Source organism: Protopterus annectens, chromosome 5.part0, assembly GCF_019279795.1.
Source record: "Protopterus annectens isolate FY-2018-M chromosome 5.part0, PAN1.0, whole genome shotgun sequence".
NCBI classification, from domain to species: Eukaryota; Metazoa; Chordata; order Ceratodontiformes; family Protopteridae; genus Protopterus; species Protopterus annectens.
In genome coordinates this window covers 1561402208-1561429573 of record NC_056735.1, presented here as the reverse complement: position 1 = coordinate 1561429573, position 27366 = coordinate 1561402208, and the positions used below count along the sequence as shown (strand labels likewise).

The 27366-nt window shown below is 40.8% G+C and overlaps 1 protein-coding gene across 4 annotated transcripts in view; it reads right to left on the bottom strand.

The window, feature by feature from the left end:
- LOC122801775 (amyloid beta precursor protein) overlaps positions 1-27366 on the bottom strand; it is a 3200820-nt gene that overhangs the window by 1138018 nt on the left and 2035436 nt on the right. The gene's annotated exons all lie outside the window — the stretch shown is intronic.

Below are 27366 nucleotides of genomic sequence, written 5' to 3'. Positions count from 1 at the left end.
GACACTTGTCACTGTGGAGGGAATGGTGTACATTAAACAATAAGAACAAGACATGAATTTTTGCACATTTCAATTACAAACATAATGGCATGCACTATACAGAATCTTGCAGAGACAGAATCTATTGGGAAGGTTATGTAATAAATCATGGGTTGGAAGTGTCTGTAAGATATCACATACACAGAGACTGAAGGGTAATCCTAGAGACAACTAAGAAAACAAGAGGCTGTCGACATTATCAGATAGTTTGCAATTAATGACCTAGCCAGAGAAGAGGAACTGCACAATTTAAGGATATGAGAAGCAGTCTAAAGCAACAAGTAAAATCCATGACCTTTGGCATGTTATGCCTGTGGTAAAGAGACAGAAGACCACAAAACTGTTCAGAAGTTATATTTCTGATACATACTAAAGTATCAACATGATAAGAAACCTCTGGAAACAGCTGGAGTGGGGAATAATTTAGAAGGAGTAAGTCTTTGTTAATTTTAATTATCACATACTCCTGAACACTACATAGTAAGGCATCTGAACTTACCAAATATAGGCCAACACTAAAAGGCATGAAATTATTTTCTTCAAAAGATCCTGAAGAAAGACTAAAATATAAATCAGGTAACAATCTTCCTCCAAAAGACAAGAACTAATAGATCCATTAGCAATGAAGGAAATGTTGACAGGCAATCATTACTGTTCAACAAAAACACAAACATTTATGGAAAACAACCACAAACAAGTATTTGCATGTTTCAGTGGGTACAGCCGTTTACAGGGGTGATCTCTGTAATGTTTGAACTAGTTAACTGACTTGCTCTTAGTCAAATAATATAACTGTGAATCAAACCCAAGTCTATAAGACAGAGCTGAGTAGCAGCCTTTATGCTTACTGCCATATGTATACAAGACACACAAATCACATAAGTGAAAGCATAAAATAACAGTCTTGAAGTTCTCAAGGGGAGATAAAGACTTAATGGCAAAAGAATTATGGCTTCCTGAAAATATTCAGTTGAAGTTAACAGTGAGGGCCACAATGAACAGTAACAGGCTAAACTAAAAGGGAGTAAAGTTCTGCATATCTAACACATAACTGCAGTTATACAAAACATCCTTGGTGTGCAGAAAGAGGAAGACATAGTAAAATCAGAATTTATGGAAATAACTAGCACAGAAGCAGAAAGTGGTTGAAAATGAAATTAATTATTTGCCATCAAAGTAGACAAAAATTAGTGATGGATTCCAACACTAACTTTTGTTAGAAGACAACCCACAAATGTGCTGCATACAGCAAGATACTGCTTAATGAATGTAAACATTTCAGCTAAAAGAATGACCCTGCAATACTTCTGCAAAGCCATACCAACATCCCATACATTAACTGGAACATATCTAAAAGGCATCTCCACCAGCTATAAAGCAAATTATTGGGAAACACTGGTGTATATTTTCGCATATTCCAGAATTATGAAATATCAGCATGAAAAGGCCATCTTATATTCATAGAAGAAGTTTAAATTTAAAAAAATAAATTATGTTATAAAGAACAATGCAAGCTGAATGTGTCCAGTGTTAATAGTAAGGGTACTAAAAATGTAGCCAATGTTCTCTATGTAAATATATATACACATATTATATATATATATATATATATATATATATATATATATATATATATATACACTGATGTAAGTTTTATTGACCCTATTAGAAATGCAGAGTTTTATATACAAGCTAGTGGTAATTGTAAAAGTAAAGATCTTGTGTACATGGCAAGTGTACTCAACGTACATCTTACTATATAGGAAAGACAAATCAAATGTTAAAAAAATGTATTAGTAGTCATGTGTCAGAAATTAAGAGACAGGTTTTGAGAAATTCACTACACAAACAAACATATACAAGAGAAAGGGAATATACATTCTTTCAAAATTTGTATTTTAGTCAAGTTCAAAATTGTGATAGAGGTGATGACATTTTAAATAAAACTGAAAGATGTGAGAATAAATGGATTTTATTTTTTAGGGCTCATACAGCTCCTGGCTTAAATGTGTTTTCTTTAAAACCAGAGCTTACATATTTGCAAAACTGTTAAATGAATCTGTTGACCTTTAAGGCATTAATTGTTTGATTAATGGATGATTATAAAACATAATTGATTCAAAGCTGTATTGTGAAGCCTGAGGAAGCAGATTAAAGTCTGTGAAAGTACTGTTATTTGGTGTACTAGCTACCATTAAAGGAGTTTTTAATCATTCGTGGTTTTGGCACGCATGCACACACGCACATGCGCACACACACACGCGCACACACACACACACACACACACACACAGAATGAGTCCTTCAAAACTGAAGTTATACAAACCTAGAAAGTGTCATTGAGGGGCAATGTCACTGGAGCCAAAGGAAGGGATGGGAAGGACAGACTGGAGTTAACAACAGAAAAGCTTTCTGATCCAAAATGAAAAAAGTACAGTTGTGTACACTTACCATAAAAGTAGATGTTCGAGTGTATTCACTGTTGCAGTCATTACATTTGGGTAATTTGCTGGCAGGTTGCCCTCAGTCGGCCTGAATTCCAAACTCTTGGGTCCTGCGTCGGTTGCTGTCTTCTCTTCCATGACGGCAGGTCGTCAGAGGTATAAAACATGCAGCCGATGCTATTTTCTTTAGTTTTTCTTGCCCCCAATGTCAGGTGCCCCCAAAAAGGTAGCAAAAGTATATATATATATATATATATATATATATATATATATATATATATATATATATATATATACATGCATCAATATAAACTTTACCTTCATCTACAAGCAAATACACCACATAGGTTGTAGAAGATAGAGAAGGAAAGATAAACTTCAGAATGACAGGGAGATGGCGGGAGGGTAACCTGGACTACAACAGTGAATACACTCGAACATCTACATTTATGGTAAGTGTACACAACTGTACTATGTTCTTCGTGTTTCACTGTTGCAGTCATTACATTTGGGTAGAATCCCAAAGCTATGGTTGGAAGGCTGGAGCTAAACAGCATTAGGTGCGGCTATAAGGCCCTGCAGCACTGCAGTGGCAAAGCCTGCCCTGGACTTAAAAGTAGAGAGGCAAATGGTAATGCTTTGTAAAGGTGTGAACAGAACTCCAAGTAGCAGCCTCTAGAATGTCTTTGGTTGGTACTCCTCTGAGAAAGGCTGCTGAAATAGCTGCAGCTCTGGTGGAATGAGACCTAATGCCCTTAGGCACAGGTTTACCATGGTGTAAGTAGCAGAAACAAATGCAGTGGCTTATCGACTTTGAAATTGTCTGCTTTGAAATAGCCTTTCCTTCTGATCCTGCAGCATATGACATTAGTAATTGCTCAGTTTTTCATAGAGCTTTTGTCCTGCTCAAGTAGAATCTTCGCTGTCTGTGTACGTCCAAGGAATACAGAATTCTCTCCCCCTTGTTCTGTGGATTTGGATAAAAAGTTGGCAGATGACTTGTTTGGTTAAGAGCCACACTGGAAACCACCTTAGGCATAAAAGTAGGATTTGTCCTCAGAGACTCCCTGTCTGTGTAAAATATGATAAAAGGCTCTACAGCCATGAGGGCCTGTAGCTCTGAAACTCTTCTTGCTGAAGTAATTGCTAGTAGCAGAGCCGTTTTCCATGATAAGAACTTTAGATCAGCGGTAGCAGCTGGTTCAAATGGAGGCAGGGTGAGCTTTTTCAACACATAATTGAGGTCCCATGCAGGTAATGGTGATCTTCTAGGAAGCCTTAAATGTTTGGCTCCTCTAAGATACTGCTTTTGTAAAGGATGAGAAAAGACTGGTGGCTCTGTATTGTAAAGAGCTGAAATGGCAGAGACATGGATTTTGATTGATGAGAAAGATAGGCCTTTGTCAAGCATCTCAGTTAAGTACTGTAATATCTGAGGAATATTTGGTTCTGCTGTATCAGTTCCTTGTATTTGATTCCAAGCACAGAATCTCTTCCATTTGTCAGCATAAGATTTTCTAGTACTAGGCCTTCTGGATTCCAAAATGACATCCAGCACAGCTTTACTGAGAGGAGTTGTTTGCATGACTACATGATTAGCCATGCTGCCAGGTTAGTCTGTAGTTGATTGTGCAGGAACTGATTGTTTTGCTGGGACAGTAGTTATAGTTTTTGAGGCAAGGTCCAAGCTGGGTATTGAGCCAAGTTCCTTAGGATTGGGTACCAGTATTGGCGGGGCCAGTCCGGGGCAATTAATATCATCTTTGGCTTCTCTTGTCTGACTTTTAGGAGGACCTTGGGTAGAAGAGGCAGAGGAAGAAAGGAGTAAACTAACAGGTTTTGCCAACTGAAGGATAGGGCGTCCACTTTCTATGCCTGTCTGTGATAAGTCCTTGTGCAGAAACTTTTCAATTGATAATTTTGAGGAGAAGCAAATAGAGCTATGTCTGGGCTCCCCATTTCTCTGTTATCATGCTGAAGACTTATGAATTTAGTTTCCACTCGTGAGGATCCATAAGGTTTCTGCTTAAATCGTCTGCCAGAGTGTTTTGTTTTCCTGGCAGGAATTGAGCTTGAAGATGTATTTGGTAGGTCAAAGCTGTGTCCCACCAGTGCCATGGCTAATCTGCAAAGGGGGTATGAGTGTGTGCCCCCTTGCTTGTTTATATACCACATGACTGTGGTGTTGTCCGTCTTTATCAGTAGTTGTCCTGGATGAAGTAAGTCCTTGAAGGCTGTTAGGGCATTTTGAACAGCTAGCATCTCTTTCTGGTTGATATGTAGATGCATTTGTTTTGGTGTCCATAAGCCCTGAATGCATCTTCCTGCCATGTGGGCCCCCCAGGCATAATCTGATGTGTCTGTTGTTAAGGTTTGGCTGGCAGGGGGTAGAGTGAAGGGCAGTCCCATGTTTTGGTGACATGCCTTTGCCCACCATAGAAACTCCTGTTGTAGGCAGGGAATGAGAGGAATAATTGTTTCCAGACTGTGTGAATGTTGACTCCATAAACTTTTTATGTGCCCCTGAAGTTTCCTCATATGCAGTCTTGCATATGGAATTAGTAGGATGCAGGATGCCATGTAGCCCAGAGCCTGGAGAACGGGTTTTTGTTGCCATCAGTTTGAAGTAAGCAGTCAGTTGCCTTTGCTTGTCTGGCATGAGGTAAGCCATCTGGGCAGTTGTATCCAAGCTTGCACCCAGGAATGTTATTGTTTGAGAGGGTACCAGTTGTGATTTCTTTTCGTTTATTGTGTACCCTAGGCATGTTAGAAGCCTTTTCACAAATGCCAGGTGTCGAAGAAGTGTCCTTGTTCTCTGCTTGAAAGAGACAGTCGTCCAAGTAAGGATATATTTGTATACTTTTTTGTCTGCAAAATGCAATTACTGGTGCCAGGCACTTTGTACAGACCCTGAGCGCAGTAGATAAGCCAAAGGGCAGTGTAGAGAATTGGTAATGCATTAAGCCAGCCTTGAATCTGAGGTATCTTCTGCACGATTGTCTTATTGGGACATGCAGGTATGCCTCTTTTAGGTCTAAAGTCACCAGCCAAGCATTCTTGCCCAGCATGGGCAGAAGCTGCTGCAAAGTCAGCATTTTGAATTTTGGAATGTCCAGGCATGTGTCCAAAATCGATAAATCCAGTATTGGCCGCCAGGCCTTGTCCTTTCTGGGTACCAAGAACAGTCTTGAGTAAAAACCTTGTCCTTTTTCCTGTTCTGGTACTGTCTGAATGGCCCCCATATCCATGAGGGACATAACCTGGTTCTGTGCCTCTACCCATTGATTTTTTGGCAGATCTGGCCAACCATCTGCCATTGGCAGAGTGTGGAAATGGAATATGTATCCCAGTGATACGATGTTTAGTACCCACTTGTCCTGGGTTATTAACTGCCAATTTTGAGCAAAAAGTGCTAATTTTCCCCCTATGGGTGCTGCCAAAAGATAAGTGCTTGGTGTAGGCAGAGGGAAGTCATTGGGATTGCTTTCTGTAGGTTTGTGCTTTATCTCCTCCAGATTTGGAGGTGGTAGCACCCCATTGCTTTGACCTGTATGAATCTTGCGCCTGGTATCTGGAACCCTTAGGGCGTCTGGATTTGCCCCTTTGAGCTCTGTCTGACACAGGAAAGGACCAATTTTTTGTAGGCCAGTGTATACTGAATCTTGGTGGCTGCACTTGTAAGAAGTCTTTAACAGTTTGCCTAGACTTAGCTTTGTCTTCCATTTTCTTTAAAACCTCTTCTGCCTTAATACCAAACAGAATCATGCTGTAAAGGTGCATCTAACAATTTAGCTTTAACATGATCAGGCAAATTTTGTTCCTTTAACCAGGCATGCCTCCTAATCACAGATCCAGTAACTGCGGCCCTGCAGTAGGTCTCTAAGGAATCAAAACCACATTGCAGAGTATGCTTTCCAACGTGTTCAGCTGCATGCAATAATTCCTGCAATTCTTTATTTTCTGCACATTCTAAAATCAACATTATTTTCTGTTTCAGCAATCCCATAACATGTTGTTGGTACTTAAGCATATGAAATTGACAGTTTAAGGCCCTGATTGCCAAGGTTGTAGATGTATAAACCTTTTTTCCCCATCTGTCTAGTGCCCTTGGATCTCTGTCAGAAGGGGTAGGATTTTTTGCTGTTGAGGCCTTAACTCCCTTTGGACCCTGTGAAATAGTTTCAGGATCAGCAGCAGGGTTTCTAAATAAAAATTTATGTGAGTTAGGGACCCTGTAATATCTGTCAGGCTTACTGGGAGCCGGAGGTAAGGAGTCAGGGGTCAAACCTGACTCTGAAAACACATCATCCAAAATGTCTAAAACAAGGGGAATGGCTAAAGGCTTGTGCTGAGGGAGAAGGAGGAAATCCCTGAGCCTCTTTTTTGATTCTGAGAAGTCTTGACTCTCCCAGTGAAAATGCTCCCTCAAAGTATGCAAGGTTTCTCCAAATGAATAATCCTCAGGAGGAGATGCAGATGGAATAGACTCCTCAGCATCAGAATCCTCATAGGGAGGTATAGATAATTCCTGATCAGAAGAGGAATCAGAAGAAATAGAAACCTGATCTGTAGATTCATAATCAGTGTCTTGCCTAGGCCTCTTATCTGGAGGGGGATGGGTACCCCTGATCAAGGTAATAAGGTCATCAGCCATTTTGATCATCTGTTTTTTAGGCATAGAGGCCTGTGCACGTGCCTCGTGCGTCAGTTTTTTAGTTTTAGAAGTTGCTTTTGTCTTTGATTTTGCAGCTGTCGTCGGTTTGATATACAAATGTTGAGGTCTGAATACACCCTCAGAAGCTGGTGCCTGCTCAGCGGCTCCGGACCCATCTGAGGGAGATACATCTGTTGGTCCAATACCTTGAGTATCTTGCGGCATGCTGGACTCCACATGGGTGTCGGTAGAGGCCTGTGACTAGAAGGTAGTTGGTATCAGGGGCTGCGAAAGCACCTCACTGCGTACCGGCGAACCGGCGACTGGCTTAGGAGAAGCTTCATTGTCGGTTTTGGATCTCGACTGCCTTTCTCTGTCCTTTTCTTTGCGTTTTTTATGTACTCCGGTAGTCGGATTGCTATCCGATGACATTTCTGGGTAGTTAAATCTGTTTCTAAAATACTTTGATGCAAAAATATACCGATGCTTTATAGTGCGTTGGTTAAATCTAGCACAAAACCAACAGCCAGGCACATTGTGATCAGGGCCTAGGCAAGGAATACAGTATAAATGGAAATCCTTATGAGGTATTTGCTTCCCACAAGTAATACAATTACTAACTTTTTCTGACATCGGTAAAAAGCAAGAAAAAAAGTTTCCCCAATGGGGTACTTAGCTTTAGTGAAGACTTCGGTTCTGAAACTCAAACTTGAATATTTCAGTAGTCGGCCAACCGACACTTGCGAAATGCTTCTGCTTCAGGCACCGCGCGGCAAGAAAGACTAAAGAAAATGGCGTCGGCTGCATGTTTTATACCCCTGACATCATGGAAGAGAAAAGAGCAACCAACGCGGGACCCAAGACTTTGGAATTCAGGCCGACTGAGGGCAACCTGCCAGCAGATTACCCAAATATAATGACCACAACAGTGAAACACGAAGAACATCTTCAAATATAGTAAGCTGTCTCATGATTCCCACACATAACAGTGGTGTTAGCTTTTAAGTGAAAGCTAAAGGAAGAAAATGTGTACATTAAAGGGGAAATTAACAGAAGAAGCTGTAAAAGATCTGTACACGGCCACAGGAGAAGAAACTGTGGACTGAAGATTAAGGCAAGTTTGTTACTATGGCCAGGAAAGTCAGATAACATGACATGCGCAAAGGAAAAATATTTAAATATCAGGGTAGACAGAGCGGTGTGTTCTTTGTTATAAAAAATAGATATAAAGACACAGTGTTTATGGATATGAATGCATAAGAGCCTTAAGAAGAAAATTATATTATGACACAAAAATAATTTTAAGTGAGGTGTTTTTTATGGTTTCCTATCAAAATGAAGAACTTTGGCAAACTCAGTAATGCCGAATGAGTGTTGGCTGATTCTGATATTGCCGAACTACAATTCTACGAGTGTCGTTTGCAGCGAATGCCACTGTGCATTCGCTTATATGTGGCTGACATTATGAACAGAGATCACGGAACAGGAAATTTACCCTTTTCCTCACTGTAGTGCAATCTCGGAGTTGGAATATATAACTTGCAGGGGGTGTGGGGGGCACAGCCCTCAACAGGGGGGTGCAGAGGGGCTTGCCCCCGTGCAAAAACGTGAATGTCAGTGATATGCACTACTGAACTGCGTACGTTCCTACTGCTAGGCAGCAGGCAGCAGGTATAAAACATCTTTGACATCAAAAATGCCTTAGTCAGTATCTTTGGTATTTTCATTCAGCGTTGTAACTTAATTAACATGCAGTACGTCAAAATTATGGCTCGATATTTCAGCCACATTACATTCTGAATTTCTCATTTTTGATAGTAAACCGTTTTTTACACTGGAATGGTTTTCTAAATGCACATAATGTGGGATATTGAGGATATGACTAAAGTAGCAGAATACTACAGATAATGTTCTAGACGTATTTAAACTGTTAGTGAATAGTTATAATAGGTTTGGATGACAGAATACTCACTTTATGGGCACTTTTGCAATAAGCAGTAGAATTTGAGGTGGGACTGCAAAGAAAAACTACACAAAGGTGTTACTACATGCATTAGAAAGAAAAGAGATGCCAGGAATACTGTTCCTTACTGCAAGAGCTTGGCTAACATTGTACAGAGAAGATTAAAAGGACCATTTGAAAATCTGAAACTGAATTTAGAAAAGGAAGAAAGGCAGATATAGTGAGTGCTGAATGGTACCCTACATTCCTCTTTAGCTACAAAGGCTCTGGGTTTAAAAATGCTGTTTGACTGCCTTGATTTCAGGATTTTCTACATTTAAGGTTTGGATATTTCCAATACTTTTTGATTTAGGTATTATTATATTACAGTTTCCTGTTTTTAAAACTTTGTTTTACTGCAAACTTTTTTTCTTGAATTCTTACAAGTGGTTGGCTAGGGTCAGTTAGGGAAAAAAAGTTATGCACTCACCATAACATTCCATCTGTGTTGTCCATTTTCAGTTTTCCTCAACTGTTGGTTTCAAATCCAACCCTTGGATCCGACTTGGCTGCTTTTAACACCTCATCTAACACAAACTCTTGACCTACTCCCTTTCCCATAATGCCCTAGTGATCTGACATACCTCAAATCTTGTTTACTCCCCCTGAAACCAGAATGTATTAGAAAATGATAATTCAACAGAATTTGGGACTCAAACAAAGGAACAGTAGTTCCTTCATCATCTTACAATCCTTCCAAAAGTCAAACAAGGAGGGGGATGGGGGGAAGAGAAGTTGAGGGAAAAACGAACATGTACAACACAGATGGAACGTTATGGTAACTACATAACTTTTTTATCTGATGTTGTCATTTTCATTCATTCCAGCTGTTGGGACAGAGTCCCTGGCTACCTAAATCATGGGAAGAATCCAAGGAAAGATGTTCCTGAGCACCGCTGAGTCAAAGGTATGAGGATTAGCAGAAGTTGCTGCTACACAAATATCATCCAATGAGGATTTGGATAAAAATGCTGAAGAAGTTGCCACAGACCAGGTGGAATGTTCTTTTGGTGGTTTTGAAAAAGAGAAGCCCAATTTATCATAAACAAAGGTAATACAATCAGTTAACCATTTGGCTAAAGTCACTTTAGAGGCTGGTCCAAAAAAGAGACAAACAATTGTTCTGATTACCTTAAATTTTTGGTTCTATGTAGATATTGTAATTGTCTGTGAATGCCCAAAAGGTGCAGCATATACTCAACCTTATTTGAAAAATTTGGAAAGAAGATTGGAAGGTTGATAACCTGACTAATACTGGGTTCTGACACCACCTTAGGAAGAAAAGAAGGATTGGTCCATAACAATACTCCATCCTTATGAAAAATCAAATACGGCAGTTTGGATGACAGTGCCTGTAATCCTGATACTCATATAGCAGAGGTAATGGCCACTAAACAGATAGTTTTCCAGTTCAAGAATATGAGTTCACACAACTGATTGTTCAAATGGGAATTGTGTTAAGGTTTGTAAAACAATGTTCAAATCCCATGGAGGATTGGGATATTTTAATGGGAGTCTAAGTAGAACAGTTCCCCTTTTAAAAGCTTTATAAAGTTTACAGAAGGCTAAAGATGAGTTAGTGACACCTTTATGAAAATTGGAAATGGCAGCTAGTTGTACTTTAACAGCAGAAGAGCTAGCACCTTCAATGAAAATTGTGGCTAGAAATTCAAGAACTTTAGAAACCGATGCTGAAAAGGTGTCTAGGTTTTTCTGCTGTGCCCAAATGGCAAATCTTTTCCATTTACTTCTGTAAAGTTTCCTAGTGGAAGCTTTATGGAATGATAGCAGAATGTGATGGACTGGAGAGGACAGTCTGGGCTGACTAGCAATCAATGGAAGTGGAGAAACCATGTGGTCACTTTTAGGCTAGGAATGTCTGGATGACTCATGTCTGTCAGATGAGACAGTAGGTCTGGAATTGGATCTAGAATCCTTGCAGGATGAAGTAGATGAGGCCAAAGAAAAAGGAAACCAAATCTGACAAGGCCAGAAAGGGGCAACGAGGATAACTGTGCTCTTCAACTGAGATGCTTTCTGAAGAAATTTGGGGATTAGAGGTAATAGGGGATAGGTATAAAGGAGACCAGGGGGCCAGTTGTGAAGTACAGCATCCCTTGGTGAATCCCCCACTGGGGGGACGAGGACAAAGAACCTGCTGCATTTTTGTTGAGGGAAGATGCAAAGAGATCACAGCATGGTTGCCCCCATCGATGGGGAATCTTTTCAGCAACCTTCATATTGAGGGACCACTCATGAGGCATTAAACAGGACTTGCTTAACTTGTCTGCAATCACAATGGATTTCCCCTGGAATGTGCATTGCTATCCAAAACTGACCGGATGAGTTCATGCACTGCTACGCTCTCACAGCCTCTAGACATGGGGGGGGGGGGTAAGATCTGGTTTCCCCTTGTTTGTCGACGTATCAAACTGCTGACATACTGTCCATCTGGATCACAACAGTCCCAGTGGGAACAGCATCTTGGGAGGCCTGCAATGCTAGGAGGACCACTCTCATTTCCAGGACATTGATATGCATGTTGGCCACTTTGGGGACCACTGAGCTGTGCATGTCTACTGAAGAATTCTCATATGAATCCTTGCCAATGGTACCAGAATGATTGCTGCTGACATGGATCCCAAGGCTTGAAAGATCAGTCGAGCTGAGAGAGAAGAATTTTGAATGATCTTTCTGACCTGGTACTCAATAGTTTGAACTCTTGACAGAGAGAAAGAGATGCTGTTTGACTGATCGTATAAAGCAAGGCACCAGTGAATTCCACTGTCTGTGTTGGTTCCACATGAGATTTGTTGCAGCTGATTAAAATGCCCAGATGAAAGAAGAACTGGAGTACACAATTCTCAAGCCAGAACAGGGTTGATGTCTGGTCAATGCAATTATGAGCCAGTTGTCCAGATACAGAAATACCCAGAATCCCTGTGGTCTCAAGTCAGCTGCCACTACTGCCATAAACTTGGTAAACACCCTGGGGGTTGTGGTGAGGCCAAATGGCAAAGCTCTGAATTGGTAATAACTGGCTCACAGGAAGCGGAAGCGGAGATATCTCCTGGATCATCTGTTCATTTTGATATGATAGTACGCATCCTGAAGATTTACCAAGCACATCCAGTCATCCTTGTGCAGAAAAGGCAGAATAGACTGAACTGTGACCATCCATTACTTTGTGTACTGAACTGACTAATTTAGACAGCTGAGATTCAAAACTGGTATCCAGTTTCCTGTTTTACTTGGCACTAAAAAGAATCTTGAGCAAGTAATACCCAAGAATCTTTGGCAATTTCTAGCCAGGCTCTATGGTGCAGGGATAGACGACTCCCAACTGCCTCCAGAGATGAACAGTTGGGCTACCTTTCAGGAGCACTGATAGGATCTGTCAGAGAAAGTATCTCTAGATCCCTGATTATGCGGACCTCCTCTGCCATGGGGATGGCATCTTCCATTAGAGCCACCAGGTGAACTGTCTCCACATGGATTTTGAAAGGGACCCTGGGATTTTCTGAACTACATTTTTTGTCCACCTCTCTGATTCCTAGAAAAGGTCTGTTGTAGTGCCGAAAAAGATACACCCACAGCAGATGGTGTTTTCCCTTCCTGCTCACACCTAGATAATGTGTTTAATTCTGGGGCCAAATAAGGAACTTCATCAAAGGCAGCAATGACAAAGGAAGCTCTGAAGGGTTCCGTGCAGTCACACAAGTGCATCCAGGCATGCCTCCTGATGGAAATGCATGAACCCACCGCCTGTGAGGTACCTTCAGCTGTAAGAAATATAAGCCTCATGGATGAGTTAGAAATGGATTGAAGAGTACCCAACTGTGAGGCAATAGGGCTCTATGCCTCAGAGGATATACATGGTCCCAGTAAGACATTTGGTAAGTTGTAATAATGGCAACACTTCAAGGTGCAAAGAACTCGGAATGAGTGAGATTAGCATAGTTTCTTTTAATATCTGCTTTCGTAAAACTTCATCAGAACACATACAAAACTAACTTAAAACATTCTCCTTGTATAGATCAAATGTTTTTTTAACAACCAACAAAAGGACTACGGTTTTAATTGACTCAATTAAAACAAATACGCTCCAACATTAATTAATGGTTGTGTAACCCTTCAACTTTCTGTCTTTTAGAAAACACTTAATGTTGATGTGTTCATTCAAACCAGGTAAAGAATCAGCCTTTAACCTTATTTGCCAATGGACCTATCTTTTCTCTACCTGGTTTCTGAAATCACCTCACTTCATATCCAGGTTGACTTGTTCCAAAACTGCAAGTAAAACTTTTTACATTTTTCACAAACAGCAGTGTGCTTCAACAATGCATTATTATTGTGTTTAAATGTTCTTTTATCATGTCCCAAAGCCAGCTGGTGGTCACACCCACATAAAAACAATCACACCCTGAACAGATCCCAATGTAAACTACTCCTTCAGAAACACAATGAAACCTTCCATTGGGTTTAACCATGAAAGCTAAATGCGACTGTACTAAAGAGGGACAGTCATAAACAAATCTACAAACAGAACAATTACATTTGTTAAGTCCCTCTACCTTTGTCTGTACAAAGTGACATTATCTTGGTGTCATCCTTCTCTAACAGATTTTTGAAACTGACATCTTTTTTGTACACAAACAATGGATGCTCACCTAAGACCTCAACCAAATCTTTGCTCCCACTGATAATTTCCAGCTGTTTTCTATTAGATGTTGAATTCCTACAGTGTCTACTGACATATACAATGTACACCGAGGTATACATCGTTTGCCAGGGTTTTTGAGTTTCCATTCTGAACACCTACCTCAATGTTGAAGTAATTTTTATTCTCAAAGCCATCAAGAAGAATAGGTTTAAAAATAGTGCATCTTTTACTAAATATCTCTTGTGCTACCCTATCTAAACAATCTAAATTGTACCCTCGATCTGTAAACAACTTAGCTATAAAAGTAATTTCCTTTTCAAAAACCTTATCATCACTGATTATCTGTGAAGATCTGATAAATTGTCCTATGGGAAAGTTTCTTTTCATCTGATATGGGTGGTTTCTTCCAAAGTTAAGATAATCATTTGAAAATGCATCCTTTCTAAGAGTCTCACTTTGGAAATTCTTAATGCAATCACTCCATAGTAATTTTACATCCAAAAAAGAAACTTCATGCCCAAATTCTCGTATAGTAAAGCTAAAAAATGCAGAGGCATCATTTAAACTGCTAACGAAAGCTGATCCATCTATGTCACCTTCCAGAATAAAAAACATATCAACAAATCTTTTTTGAAAAACAATGTTACCAAAAATGTTTGTTTAGGAAGCATTTCTCTTTCCCACCAGCCTAACAAAATGTTTGCATAAGCCAGGCAACAGTTGCCCCCATTGCAACAACTCTTTTTTTGCTGATACTACTTGTTTGTTAAAAAAGAATATATTACTTTCAAGCAATATTTCTAACAAAGTTACAAATAATTGTACTGTAGCAGCTTCATATTTTGTGTACTTAGTTAAATAGTGCCTAACAAAATCAATTCCATCATCCTGTGTAACTGACATGAAGAAAGATACCACATCAACTTTAAGGAAAGCATCTTTAGAAGTACAATAAGAATAATCCTGGTTAAAATTCCTAATACTGTTAAAAATATCCCAGGAGTCCCTTCTAAAAGAGGGTAGCTGTTGAGCAATGGGGTCAAAAATAAAATCCCAAAATATATAAATTCCTTCAGTAATATTTCTACTTGCAGAAACTATCAGTCTGAAAGGGGGCTGGGTTGGGTTTTTATGTACTTTAAGTATACCAAATAATATACCAATGTGTGGGGTTGCAACAATTAAAAAATTATAGAGCTTGAGGTCAATTTCACCGTTCTTTAATAATTCGTATAAATGATATCGAATAAATCTAAGATTTGGTAATTTCTTTAATCAAATTCCTCTGAAGTCTCGTGAAGTGTGCCAAATAATTCAGCGACCAAAGGCCAAAGATTGCCAAAGCATAAACATTCTTCACAAATATACCCAGCACCCTAGACTCCCTGTTAGGGGGTGGAGAGAGAAAATAGTTCCTTCTTTGTGGCTGCTGCCATGACCATAGCATCAACTTGTACTCCTCTGCTCCAATACTCTGTCTTTTGGTGGTGCCAAGATCCTATCTGGTCCCTTGGGGATCAACTCAGTGGTGCCAAGCTCCTTCACACCCATCGAGAGACAAAATGAATGAGCTAGTTGGCAGTCAGCATCTTCTAGGAGGTAGACGGTCCTGCTCCAAAAGCCTCCAGGAATACTGACTCCTCTTGGGAAGGGTTGTCGGGAGACCAATCACCCCTTTGCTTTCTCTCTTTCCTGTTTATGCACCATGTCATACATCGGGCAATGAGCATCTTTCAGCACTCATGGTTTCTGTAGCAGTTATAGGTTTTATGGGCTCAGGTCACTAGCCCAAGGCCCAACCCTCCTCAGACAGTGCACCAGACAAATCTGCAAGCATACACTCACACCTAGGGTCAATTTAGTGTGTCCAATCCACCTACTGCATATGTCTTTGGAATGTGGGAGGAAACCCATGTGAATACAGGGAGGACATGCAGACTCCACACAGAAGGCACCCCAGCCAGGAATTGAACAGGAGAACCTCTTGCTGTGAGGCAATAATGCTAACAGCTACACTACTGTGCCACCCCGCCCCCTTTGCTTTAGGAGTTCTATGATATCTCCAAATGAGACATGGTATGGTGGTGACCTTGGGGACCCTTCACCCTCATCAAAGTCAGTAACTTTTGTGACAGACTCTTGTGGAGAGTCTAAGTGCCTCCTTCTGCACTTTTTCTTCCTGGGAACTTCTTCAGTAGTATGTTCCATTGAAGTATCAGAAGAAATTAGTATACCCTGTTAGGTATCATGGAGACGGACTTGGGCTGATTGTCCCAGTGGCACAGTTGGTTGAGGATCTAGATGCACAGACAAATGGGGCTGGGTAGTATGGGCCAAAGAAAGTAAAGAAGTCCAAACTCAGGGAACAGAGAAAGCTCTCTCCACTACCTCGAAAGCAGAAAGAACTGGAGAAAGGGAAACTGATGGAGCCAAAAAGACATGCTTATGGAACATAGGCTTCCTCCTACCCGAAGGTAGACTACTTGAGGAGGGAGTCAGAGCCAAGTGATCTAACTCTGAAGCTCTAAGGGGCAGAGACGCTTCAATAGCTTTAGAGTGGACTCCAATATGCTGGATCTGGCACCAATGCTATGCCTCCAAGAGTCATCAGGTTCTAAGGTGCTTGGCACCAGTCCACTAAGAGACACCAAGAGTTGAAGATACCATAACCTTCAGATCCTATGCAGAAGACTCCAGAATTTTCAGATCCGAAGGCACTAAAACCAATGGTTGGATCAGAGAAAGATTCAGTAATGGTGAGGTAGTACTAAAAGTGGTCTCTGGACACAATGGGTCAGAGACGGAAGAACCCCCATTTGAATTTTCATTAAAAGGAACTTCCTCATCATGCTGTCCATATCGGCTTCAGTCAGACTTCTGGAGGAATGTGTAGCAAATGCTGTCGATGATGGTCTGGAATGGTGATGCATTGGAGACTGCTCCAAAAAGGGGGAAGAAAGCCAAGAGGAAACCGGATGCAGGACCAACTGTGGTGATTGGATCCTACGAGACTTTTCAGCTCTAGACTTAGGATCTGAAGGTGCCAGATTCAAAGGTTTAAAAATTCTGCAAGAAGGTTCAGAACCTGGAGTCTTCCTTTTTATTCGATTTCTTGGCGGTTTGAGTCCCAGATGATGTTGATGAAGACTTGGAAGGGAGCAAACCTCTTAGTATTAACTTATTTTTCATTTCGATCAAAGCTCTAAGGTTAAAGGCTTTGCAAATATCACAGCTGAGTCAAGATGTGCTGGGCCTAAACAATACACACATTTAGAATATGCATTCAACAACAGTATTTCGTGAAAACAGGAAGTACATTTTTTAAAACCCGAAGGCTTCTCGGACATTTTTAAACACTATTCCAAAAGATAGAAAGATATTGAGCAATTTTTTTTTAAATTAGCAAGGTGAAGGGGGGATTATCAACTATAGTAATTAAGACGTACTACACAGTATGAGGAATAGGCAATACCAACAATGGCAATTAAAACTACACAAGTAAAGGTAAAAAGGGAGGAAGCACTATAAAAGTATAAGTTTTATAGAGAAAAAGAAGTTTTTAATTTTTAAAGATATCAAGATAAGTAGTTATAATAAAGAGTCTCACTCACAAGACAAGAAGTCTATACTCGAGAGAATAAAGTGATCATGTCCATTTGTTAAGGGAGCAAACAAGATCTGAGGTATGTTAGATCAATCACAAGGGCATTATGAGTAAGGGAGGATCTCAAGAGTTTCAGTGTTCCACGAGCTGGAAAAAGTGTCGAGTCAGATTTAAACCTAATAGTTGAGGAATGAATGAAAATGACAACATTAGATCATTCGTTTTGCATTCATTGAATAAATAGGAATTATATCTAGTTAATTAGTGAGAGGAGCTGAGAAATAGTTTTCTTATTTAAGGTATTCCCGTACATGCCTCTTCAGTTACAAGAGCTCTGAATTTAAAACTGCTGTTTCACTGCATTGATTTTTGGATTTTTCCACATCCACCTGATAAACTCTTACTGTGCTTTTAAACTTGGTGCCTTTTTAGCTGCCAATCCTACTGCAAATTAGAATTTGGAAGCCCCTCCATGTATTATTTCTATTAAACAGTCACATGCCTTCTGTGTGGAGTCTGCATGTCCTCCCCATAGTCGAGTGGCCTCCGAAAGACATGCGTGAATGGGCGTGCCTTCGCTGAAGGTTGGGCGTCGGGCTGGCAACTCGGCACCATAAAAAAATCTACTGCCAATCATTAGCACACGGAGTTCCGCTGTGGCAACCCCTAACCGGGAAAAGCTGAAAAGACAAACAACAACTGACAGCTCAAACTGATAAAGCACACCCATCAGATTCTTAAAGCTTAAGTTATCTCGGTTTCAGATAATCCCATTTCAACTAGTGCACAGTGCAACATTCAGAGTGCTAACCTGAGTTGTGTATTGTGCTTTTCTGCATTTTCTTTGTTTCAACAAGACGTCAACTGTTTGCATTTTAACTCAGTCTGAGACCTTAGCCTTGTGGTATGCCTCACAGCAGTGGAAGAACTGTGAGTTGCTGCAAGACCTGAGACTCATTTATTTAATTTCTACTGCTTTTTACTGTTTATATTTTACTTTGCCTGGGGGCTTAGACTTGTAGTTTAACTCACAATAGTGAGAGATTTCTGATTTGTTGCAGGATCTGAGCCTCATTTATTACATTTATACTGCATTTTTTCTGCTTGCCTTTTACTTAGTCTGGTCACCTTAGTGTAGTCATGTAGTATCACTCACAATAGTGACATAATTGTGAATTGTTAGAGGATAGGATCATTATATCTACACTTGCACTGCATTTTTACTGTTTAATGATCAAATTCTTCTATAACTCATCTCCTACAACTTATTCTGAGCTGTGCAGCAGTTTTGCAGTGCCCTGTACAGAAGCAGGCATCTAGAGTTGCAATTGTCCACATAAAATTTCCTCTGCTATTTTCTCAAGTTTCTTGCTGAGTAAAAAGAAAGTAAGAAAATATCACAGTTGATGGGTCTTGATGCAGAAAAAACATTCAACAGAGTAAGCTGGGAATTTATGAGAAGGGCAATGTAAGCATTTGCATTCCCTGATACAACAATACTGTCAATTAGGAGGATATATGAGTGATACGAGTTGAATATTAAAGTTGGAGGATGCCTCTAAAAGTTTTGTTTGAACAAAGGAACCAGGCAGGGGTGACCTCTTTCTCTTTTGTTATTCACATTATATTTAGAACCACTGGCAAAGAAAATAAGGGACTCCGAAATTCAAGGATGTAATTGTAATCAATAAAAAAAATTGCTTTATTTGCAGATAATGTTATTTTGCACCATATAAAAAGTACAGCTGTGTACATTTACCATAAATGTAGATGTTCGAGTGTATTCACTGTTGCAGTCATTACATTTGGCTAATGTGCTGGCAGGTTGCCCTCAGTCGGCCTGAATTCCAAAGTCTTGGGTCCTGCGTCAGTTGCTGTCTCCTCTTCCATGACGTCAGGTTGTGAGGGGTATAAAACAAGCAGCTGATGCCATTTTCTTTAGTTTTTCTTGCCCCAGATGTCAGGTGCCCCCAAAAAGGTAGCAAAAATATATATATATGAACAATATATGCATGCATCAATACAAACATTACCTTCATCTACAAGCAAATACACCACATAGGTTGTAGAAGATAGAGAAGGAAAAATAAACTCCAGAATGAAAGGGGGATGGTGGACGGGTAACCTGGACTGCAACAGTGAATACACTCGAACATCTACATTTATGGTAAGTGTACACAACTGTACTATGTTCTTCGTGTTTCACTGTTGCAGTCATTACATTTGGGTAGAATCCCAAAGCTATGGATGGGAGGCTAGAACTAAACCGCATTAGGTGCGGCTATAAGGCCCTGCAGAACTGCAGTGGCAAAGCCTGCCCTGGACTTAGAGTAGAGAGGCAAATGATAATGCTTTGTAAAGGTGTGAACAGAACTCCAAGTAGCAGCCCCTAGAATGTCTTTGGTTGGTACTCCTCTGAGAAAGGCTGCTGATGTAGCTGCAGCTCAGGTAGAATGAGACCTAATGCCCTTGGGCACAGGTTTGCCATGGTGTAAGTAGCAGAAACGAATGCAGTGGCTTATCCACTTTGAAATAGCCTTTTCTTCTGATCCTGCAGCATATGTCACTAGTAATTGCTCAGTTTTTCTTAGAGCTTTAGTCCTGCTCAAGTAGAATCTTATCTGTCTGTGTACATCCAAGGAATGCAGAATTCTCTTCCCCTTGTTCTGCAGATTTGGATAAAAGGTTGGCAGATGAATAGTTTGGTTAAGAGCCACACTGGAAACCACCTTAGGCATAAATGAAGGATTGGTCCTCAGAGACACCCTGTCTGGGTAAAATATGACAAAAGGTTCCACAGCCATGAGGGCCTGTAGCTCTGAGACTCTTCTTGCTGAAGTAATTGCTAGAAGCAGAGCTGTTTTCCATGATAAGAACTTTATATCTGCAGTAGCAGCTGGTTCAAATGGAAGCAGGGTGAGCTTTTCCAACACATAATTGAGGTCCCATGCAGGTATTGGTGATATTCTGGGAGGCCTTAAATTTTTGGCTCCTCTAAGATACTGCTTTAGTAAATGATGAGAAAAGATTGGTGGCTCTGTACTGTAATGAGACGAAATGGCAGAGGCATGGATTTTTATTGATGAGAAAGATAGGCCTTTGTCAAGCATCTCAGTCAAGTACTGTAATATCTGAGGAATATTTGGTTCTGCTTATCAGTTCCTTGTGCTTGATTCCAAGCACAGAATCTCTTCCATTTATCAGCATAAGATTTTCTAGTACTAGGCCTTCTGGCTTCCAAAATGACATCCATCACAGCTTTACTGAGAGGTGTTGTTTGCATAACTACATGATCAGCCATGCTGCCAGGTTCAGTGTTTGGAGTTGATTGTGCAGGATCTTATTGTTTTGGTGGGACAGTAGTTGAGGTCTTTGAGGTAAGGTCCAAGCTGGGTATTGAGACAAGTTCCTTAGGACTGTGCATCAGTATTGGCGGGGCCAGTCCCGAGCAATTAGTATCATCTTTGGCTTCTCTTGTCTGACTTTTAGTAGGACCCTGGGAAGAAGAGGCAGAGGAGGAAAGGCGTAAACTGATAGGTTTTTTCCACTGAAGGATAGGGCGTCCACTTTCCATGCTTGTCTGTGATACGTCCTTGTGCAGAATCTTTTCAATTGATAATTTTGAGGAGAGGCAAATAGATCTATGTCTGGGCTCCCTCATTTCTTTGTTATCATGCTGAAGACTTGTGGATCTAGTTTCCACTTGTGAGGGTCCATAAGGTTTCTGCTTAAATCGTCTGCCAGAGTATTTTGTTTTCCTGGCAGGAACTGAACTTGAAGATGTATTTGGTAAGTCAAAGCTGTGTCCCACAGTGCCATGGCTAATCTGCAAAGGGGATATGAGTGCGTGCCCCCTGCTTATTTATATACCACATAACCGTGGTGTCTGTCTTTATCAGTAGTTGTCCTTGATGAAGTAAAGTCCTTGAAGGCTGTCAGGGCATTTTGAACAGCTAGCATCTCTTTTTGGTTGATATGCAGATGCATTTGATTTGGGGTCCATATGCCCTGAATGCATCTTTCCGCCAGATGGGCACCCCATGCATAATCTGATGCATCTGTTGTTAAGGTTTGGCTGTCAGGGGGTAGAGTGAAGGCCCGTCCCATGTTTTGGTGACATGCCTTTGCCCACCATAGGAACTCCTGTTGTAGGCAGGGAATGAGAGGAATCATTGTTTCCAGACTGTGACAATGTTGACTCCATAAACTTTTTAGGTACCACTGAAGTTTCCTCATATACAGTCTTGCATATGGAATCAGTAGGATGCAGGATGCCATGAAGCCCAAAGCCTGCAGAGTTTGGGTTTTTGTTGCCATCAGTTTGAAGTAAGTAGTCAGTTGCCTTTGTTTGTCTGGCGTGAGGAAAGCAATCTGGGCAGTTGTATTCAAGCTTGCACCCAGGAATGTTATCTTTTGAGAGGGTACCAGTTGTGATTTCTTTTCATTTATTGTGTACCCTAGGCATTTTAGAAGCCTTTTCACAAATGCCAGGTGTTGAAGAAGAATGTCCTTGTTCTCTGCTTGAATGAGACAGTCATCCAAGTTATTTGTATATTTCTTTGACTGCAAAAAGAAAATCACTGGTGCCAGGCACTTTGTAAAGACCCTGGGTGCAGTAGATAAGCCAAAGGGCAGTGCAGAGAATTAGTAATGCATTAAGCCAGCCTTGAAACGGAGGTATCTTCTGCACGATTCCCTTATTGGGACATGCAGGTATGCCTCTTTTAGGCCTAATGTCACCAGCCAAGCATTCTTGCCCAGCATGGGCAGAAGCTGCTGCAAAGTCAGCATTTTGAATTTTGGAATGTCCAGGTATGTGTTCAAAATTGATAGAGCCAGTATTGGCCGCCAGGCCTTGTCCTTTCTGGGTACCAAGAACAGTCTTGAGTAAAAACCTTGTCCTTTTTCCTGTTCTGGTACTGGCTGAATAGCCCCCATATCCATGAGGGACGTAACCTGTTTCTGTGCCTCTGCCCATTGATTTTTTTGGCAGATCCGGCCAACCGTTTGCCATTGGCAGAGTATGGAATTGGAATCTGTATCCCAGTGATACTATGTTTAGCACCACTTGTCCTGGGTTATTAACTGCCAATTTTGAGCAAAAAGTGCTAATTTTCCCCCCAAGGGTGCTGCCAAAAGCTAAGTGCTTGGTGAAGGCAGAGGGAAGTCATTGGGATTGTTTTCTGTAGGGTTGTGCTTTAACTCCTCCAGATTTGGAGGTAGAAGCACCCCATTGCTTTGACCTGTGAGAATCTTATGCCTGGTATCTGGAACCCTTAGGGCGTCTGGATTTGCCCCTTTGAGCTCTGTCGGATACAGGAAAAGACCAATTTTTTGTAGGCCAGTGTCTACTGAATCTTGGTGGCTGCACTTGTAAGAAGTATTTTACAGTTTGCAGAGTCTTAGCTTTGTCTTCCATTTTCTTTAAAACCTCTTCTGCCTTAATACCAAACAGAGTATCATGCTGTAAAGGAGCATCTAGTAATTTAGCTTTAACATAAGGCAAATTTTGCTCTTTTAGCCAGGCATGCCTCCTAATCACAGATCCAGTAACGGTGGCCCTGCAGGAGGCCTCTAAGGAATCAAAACCACATTGCAAAGTATGCTTTCCAACTTGCTCAGCTGCATGCAATAATTCCTGCCATTCTTTATTTTCTGCACATTCAGAAATCAACATCATTTTCTGTTTCAGCAATCCCATAACATGTTGTTGATAGTTGAGCATATGAAACTGGCAGTTTAAGGCCCTAATTGCCAAGGTTGCAGATGTATAAACCTTCTTTCCGCATCTATCCAGTGCCCTTGAATCTCTGTCAGAGGGGGTAGGATTTTTTGCTGTTGAGGCTTTAACTCCCTTTGAACCCTGTGAAATAGTTTCAGGATCAGCAACAGGGTTTCTAAATAAAAATTTGTGTGAGTCAGGGACCCTGTAATATCTGTCAGGCTTGCTGGGAGCCAGAGGTAAGGAGTCAGGGGTCAAGCTTGACTCTGAAAACACATCATCCACAATGTCTAAAACCGGGGGTATGGCTAAAGGCCTGTGCTGAGGGAGAAGAAGGAAATCCCTGAGCCTTTTTTTTGATTCTGAGAAATCTTGACTCTCCCAGTGAAAATGCTCCCTCAAAGTATGCAAGGTTTCTCCAAATGAATAATCCTGAGGAGGTGATGCAGATGGGAAAGACTCCTCTGCATCAGAATCTTCATGGGGAGGTATAGATAATTCCTGATCAGAAGAGGAATCCAAAGAAATAGAAACCTGATCTGAAGATTCATAATCAGTGTCTTGCCTGTGCCTCTTATCAGGAGGGGGTTGAGAACCCCTGATCAAGGTAATAAGGTCTTCAGCCATTTTGATCATCTGTTTTTCAGGCATAGCGGCCTGTGCACTTGGCTCATGCGTCGGTTTTTTAGCTTTAGAAGTTGCTTTTGTCTTTGGTTTTGCAGCTGTTGGTTCGATATAAAAATGTTGAGGCCTGAATACACCCTCAAAAGCCAGTGCCTGTTCAGTGGCTCCGGCATCAGTGGGTCCAATACTTGTATCTCACGGCATGCCAGACTCCACATGGGTCTCGGTAGGGGGCTGTGACTCGAAAGTAGTGGGTATCAGAGGCTGCAAAGGCACCTCACTGAGTACCGGCGAACTGGCGACTGGCTTAGGAGAAGCTTCGTCGTCGGTTTTGGACCTCGACTGTCTGTCTCTGTCCTTTTCTTTGCGTTTTTTGTGTACTCCGGTAGTTGGATTGCTATCCGATGGCATTTCTGGGTAGTTAAATCTGTTTCCAAAATATTTTGAGGCAAAAATATATTGACGCTTAATAGTGCGTTGGTTAAATCTAGCACAAAACCGACAGCTAGGCACATTGTGATCAGGGCCTAGGCAAGGAATACAGTATAAATGGAAATCCTTATGAGGTATTTGCTTCCCACAAGTAATACAATTAACTTTTTCTGACATCGGTATGTAGCAAGAAAAAAGTTTCCCCAATGGAGTACTTAGCTTTAGTGAAGACTTCAGTTCTGAAACTCGAACTCGAAAATTTCAGGAGTCGGCCGACCGGCACTTGCAAAATGCTTCTGCTTCGGGCACCGCTCGGCAAGAAAGACCAAAGAAAATGGCATTGGCTGCTTGTTTTATACCCCTGATGACCTGCCTTCATGGAAGAGGAGACAGCAACCAACGCAGGACTCAAGACTTTGGAATTCATGCCGACTGAGGGCAACCTGCCAGCAGATTACCCAAATGTAACGACTGCAACAGTGAAACACGAAGGACATTAGAAAAGGACATTCAGTGTTATGAAACATTCTGAGACAGTTTCAAGTCTTTCAGGATACAAAATTAATGAAGATAAAACAAAAGCAATATCTGTAAACTATGTACAGTGGATATAAAACGTTTACACACCCTTGTCAAAATGCCAGGTATTTGTGATATAAAAAAATTAGACTACAATAAATCATTTCAAAACTTTCCCCACCTTTAATGTGACCTATAACCTGTACAATTCAACTGAAAAACAAAAAAATCTGTTAGGGGAAAAATATAAAAAATAAAAAATGTACAATAAGCTGGTTGCGCAAGTGTGCACACCCTTAAACTAATACTTTGTTGAAGCATCTTTTGATTTAATTACAGCATTCAGTCTTCTTGGGTACACACCTGCCATCAATTAGAGAAACTCTGATTAACCCCAAATAAAGCTCAGCAGTCCTAGTAAGATTTTCCTGACATTTACTCAGTTACCTGCTACAGCAAAAGCCATGGTTCACAGAGAGCTTACAAAGCATCAAAGGGATCTCATTGCTGACAGGTATCAGTCAGGAGAAGTGTACAAAAAAATTTCCACAGCACTGGATATACCATGAAACACAGTGAAGGCAGTCATCAAAAAGTGGAGAAAATATGGGACAGCAGTGATGTTGCAAAGAACTGGATGTCCCTCTAAAACTGATGAAAAGACAAGTTGAAAATTGGTCAGGGAGACTTGCTAAGAGACCTACAGCAACACTGAAGGAGCTGCAGGAATTTCTGGCAAGTGCTGGTTGTGTACTACATGTGACAGCAATCTCCCGTATTCTCCATATGTCTGGGCTATGGGGTAGGGTTACAAGACGGAAGCCATTTTTACACAGAAAAACATCCAGGCCTGGCTAAAATTTGCAAAACAATACATCAAGTCTCCCAAAAGCATGTGGGAAAATGTGTTATGGTCTGATGAGACCAAGGTTGAACTTTATGGCCACAATTCCAAAAGGTACATTTGGCGCAAAAACAACACTTCGCATCACCAAAAGAAAACCATCCCCACAGTGAAGCAGGGTTGTGGCAGTATCATGCTTTGGGGTCGCTTTTCTTCAGCTGGAACTGCGGCTTTAGTCAAGGTGGAGGGAATTATGAACAGTTCCAAATACCAGTCACTTTTGGCCCAAAACCTTCAGGCATCTGCTAGAAAGCTGAAGATGAAGAGGAATTTCACCTTTCAACACGACAATGACCTCAAGCTTACATCCAAATCAACAAAAGAATGGCGTCACCAGACGAAAATTAAAGTTTTGGAATGGCCCAGCCAGAGTCCAGACCTAAATCCAAAGAAAATCTGTGGGGTGACCTGTGCGCAAGAGATGCCCTCACAATCTGACAGATTTGGAGCACTTTTGCAAGGAAAAGTGGGCAAATATTGCCAAGTTAAGATGTGTCATGCTGATAGACTCCTACCCAAGAAGACTGAATGCTGTAATTAAATCAAAAGATGCTTCAACAAAGTATTAGTTTAAGGGTGTGCACACTTATGCAACCAGCTTATTGTACGTTTTTTTATTTTTTATACTTTTTCCTTAACAGATTTGTTTGTTTTTCAATTGAATTGTACAGGTTATAGGTCACATGGGAAAAGTTTTGAAATGATTTATTGTGATCTTATTTTTTTTATATCACAAAAACCTGGAATTTTAACAGGGGTGTGTAAACCTTTTATATTCACTGTACCCACTCACAAACTGGTTTGGCAATACCCATATTTACATGGACATGATAAAATGAAGTACTTAGTAGTGTGGGTTAAAAAGGTTTCTGTCACGGCAGCTAAGGATGTATGGGAAGACAGTAAACAAAAGATAATGCAAAAACTGAGAAACTAGAAGCTCTGTTTTATGGACATAGACAGCAAGATGCAACCACTGAAAATGTTTTAGTCGCTTTAGTTTTAAACACAAGTCAGTCATATTTCTATCAACCAGAAGAGAAGTTGTAGATAGCAGTTAATAAAGAGTTGAATGATTTTTATCCGGGAGGGGAAGTGGGCAAAAGTCAAGTGAGATAAAATGATCTTTCAAATAGAACATTGTGTTTTGGGATTACCTCATTTGAAGGGATATTTCAGAGCTACATGGCTAAGGCTCCTATATGTAACACAAGCAGAGAAAGCTATAATTCGAAGTGGAAAAGGGATGATGATGAAACTGGGGGAAACTCAAGTAATAAGAAGAGACTGGGACTTTGGATGCAGATCCTTAAGGAGAATAACAATAACCATACAGATTATATTCATAAAGCAGGAGAAAATATTCTAAGAACTAAGCCAACATGGAAAAGGAGAAAGAAGATTCTGCTGACAGGGCTGACTGCAATTAGTGGAACACAGAATAGGCAAGGAGGGGGTGGAATTTACTAGAGAAAGGTAATGGGAGCAAATATGGAGGGAAAGGTAATAAATGGGAAGAGGCCAAAAATACATTTTGACTTCAGGCTGCAGGCTACCTTCCCTATCAAGGATATCAGAATACAGGCAAACAGAAAGGAATAGGGGGATCTCCTAAGTGACAGATCAGCACTCGTAGCGTTTTTGGTTCAATCTAGAACAGAAGGTGCTGTTAAAAAAGGATAATTAGTAGGACATATAAACATGACAACTACAGGAATCAATCAGTGGAGGTTAGAAAGGATTGGGAAAAGAGACTAGAA